This window comes from Otolemur garnettii, unplaced genomic scaffold (genome assembly GCF_000181295.1).
Source record: "Otolemur garnettii isolate 467f Iridium unplaced genomic scaffold, OtoGar3 scaffold00006, whole genome shotgun sequence".
In the NCBI taxonomy this organism is placed as follows: domain Eukaryota; kingdom Metazoa; phylum Chordata; class Mammalia; order Primates; family Galagidae; genus Otolemur; species Otolemur garnettii.
The window spans coordinates 20,613,931-20,616,884 of NW_003852401.1; the positions used below are offsets into that span (position 1 = coordinate 20,613,931).

Consider the following 2,954-nt stretch of genomic DNA (forward strand, 5'->3'; position numbering starts at 1 on the left):
CTAGGATCAAGCCACTGCACCCCTAGCCTGAGAAACAAAGCAGATCCTATCTCAAAATAAAAGAAAATAGACTTTATATTTTACTTCATTAAAAAAAATACTTTATTTTTTTGTTTTTTATTTTTTTTTATAATACAAATATATTTTATTTGAAATAAAAAATGCTCACACAGCTCAATGGGTCACTTGGAAACAAACTTGCTTGACTGTATTACTGAGCAAAAACAAAGTTTAAGCAGAAATACCCTCCTTTTTTGACATGTATTTGGAGATTTAAGAAGACACTACTTGGTTGGTTTTTAAAAAGCGGACCTTCCCTTAAGGCCTGGTCATAGAAGTGTAAACTATGTAAATGAATCCACCATTACCAGCTGTCATACCCTATCTATGTCACCTGTGCATTCTGAGATCACACACATACCTGCCAATATACCTGGGGAGGGTTGCATTATCACAGTTACATTTGAGTTCTTGGCAGGCAGGACTGAGGAAGAGTAATTTGGAACAAGTTTTACATCCTATTCAGAAGGAATCAGTAGTATTTCCTTAAATAACAGGTTACAATAGAAAGATGCTGCCTGGAAGTTTCCTTTTCACTTTGGTTCATTTTTAGTTTCTGTTTGTGATTTATATAGTTGTTTGATGCATTTGCTTACAGCACAATCCTGCCATAAAATATTAAAGCACAAGATTCCTTCAACATCTGCATTTTTCAAGTTTTATATTTTACTACATCCACAGTATGCCAGTAGTTTTAAAATGTTTACAAAAAATAAAGGGGTAAAACTTTTCTAAAAATGCAGATGTCGGTAGCTACAATGGTACTAGATGAGAAGACGACAACGAGGGAAGGGAAGAACCTAACATGTTCACGTGCGGGACTGTGGTTCAAGTCTTTGGATTTAAAAACAAGTTCCCCAGAGAAGCTGGCTGTAGTGGAATTTCCAGAAAACTTCCTTTGCCTCCCAAAAGGACCTGAGAAGTCCTAATCCAAACTTTGGAAAACTACTGTTATGAGATGCTAATAAATGATGATCAAAGCATTTGGAGGGAGAAGGGTGAACGTGTCTTCCGTTTAGCTATAGCTTGTATAGCACAGCCTCTCTAGCTGTGGGTGGGTAAGTAAAAACCACTGAAGGTCTTTAAATGACAGGGGTAGAAAAGTACTAAACATTATTACCTTGTCCAAATCAGTAACAAGGCTTCATGGCTAGGAATATTTTCTAAATGATAAAATGACTCCAGGATAAACCTCTTTCTCTAACATTAAATGTAGCAAAATTAACAACAACAAAAAAATTTACAAGTAGGTCTAGTGATAACAAAAAATTACAAAGCAGAGAACACAGAAGAATCAGGACAATGCTACAAGTTCAACAGTATTCCAATGAGGCTAGAAAACCTGATGACTTTGAAAGCCCTAGCAAAATATCACTCTTGTTTATAAATCACTTATTTATCATATGACCACATGTTGAATCCTTTTTCTTTCCACATACTGAAGAATCCTACATTCAGCCTTTAAGCATTCTGCATTTCTTTGCCAATCTTGTAACTGAGTATCTTGTTCCAGTCGATTTTGGTGCGGGTAACTGGAAGCTGCCGGCGCAAAGCCTTGAATGTGGTATCTGACATTGTTTGATAGTTTTCACTAATTGCTGTCTGATACTCATTTTCTACATTCTCTATGATTTTAATAAACTCCTTGGCAGTTTGAACTTCACTTGAAACAGTTATTGAATCCTGCACATCTTTATGACTAACCAACTGAACATTGCCATCTTCATAATAGTGAACCTGAGTCTTAAGCACTCCAACCACCTGGGCTGTAGGTGGTATGACAGTGAACTTCCACTCTAATCTCCCAACGACCACTCCAGAAGTTTTTAGGTTGAAACTGGTGGCTTTCAATACATGCAATAATAATCTGTAGTTTATTTTATCTGCCCATCTATAGTTTTAGCATAAACAGTACAGAAGCCATTGGAATAATGATCTTTCACATAGGTTCTTAAAGCACTATCACAGGATTCTCTCCAAGACTTCAGACCTCCATCTACTTCTTCTGGCTGGGGGTCCCTTGCTTCTTTCTGTAAGTGATCAAACTTAAAGGAAATTTTGTTTCTTGGCTCTAAAAATCTGCTATTACCCAGGTCACTGTGTTCTGTAATTAAGACCTGATCTTCATATCCTTCTATCTTCACCTTGTGAACTGTCCATGAAGTGTGAACTGGTCCATGTTATACTGGGCAAATGCATGTGCTGCCCCTTCCCTGAGGAGATTGTCATTATTTTTTTATTTTTTATTTTTTTTGAGACAGAGCCTCAAGCTGTCCCCCTGAGTGGAGTGCCATGGCATCACAGCTCACAGCAACCTCCAACTCCTGGGCTCAAGTGAGTCTCCTGCCTCCACCTCCCAAGTAGCTGGGACCACAGGCGCCCGCCACAACACCCAGCTATTTTTTGGTTGCAGCCGTCATTGTTGTTTGGCGGGTCTGGGCTGGGGATTCGAACCCGCCACCTTAGGTGTACGTGGCTGGCGCCTTAGCTGGTTAAGCTATAGGCGCCGAGCCGAGATTGTCATTATTAAGTAGTAGCCAAGCATCACTGAATACTTCATTAAATTCCCCTGGGGGTGCATGAGTGATGAATTTAGCAGCTATGCGTACCTTCTTATCGGACACCTGATCCTTGAAGTTGGCCATCTTGGCTGCTCTGGCCCAGCTTGGCTACGGGGTGCGAGGCAGGCTGGCAAAAAAATAGACTTTAAGTGCACAGCAAAATTCCCTTGCTGTTTCCAAAATGTCCCTTGCTTCTATACATGCATAGCCTTTCCCATTATCAATATCTTGCACTGGAGTATTGTTACAATTGAGGAACCTACCTTGACATACCACCATTGCCCAGAGTCTATAGCATACGTTAGGGTTCACTCTTGGTTATGTATATTCTAT

At 39.5% G+C, this 2,954-nt stretch overlaps 1 pseudogene across 1 annotated transcript; it reads right to left on the reverse strand.

Annotated features, from left to right (window-relative positions):
- Window positions 1-239: 239 nt before the first annotated feature.
- LOC100944459 lies at window positions 240-2,705 on the reverse strand (annotated as a pseudogene). Its single transcript, XR_152927.3, has 2 exons — window positions 2,590-2,705; window positions 240-2,294 (listed from the first exon to the last, which is right to left on the reverse strand). The product of XR_152927.3 is annotated as an F-actin-capping protein subunit alpha-1-like (transcript).
- Window positions 2,706-2,954: the final 249 nt, after the last annotated feature.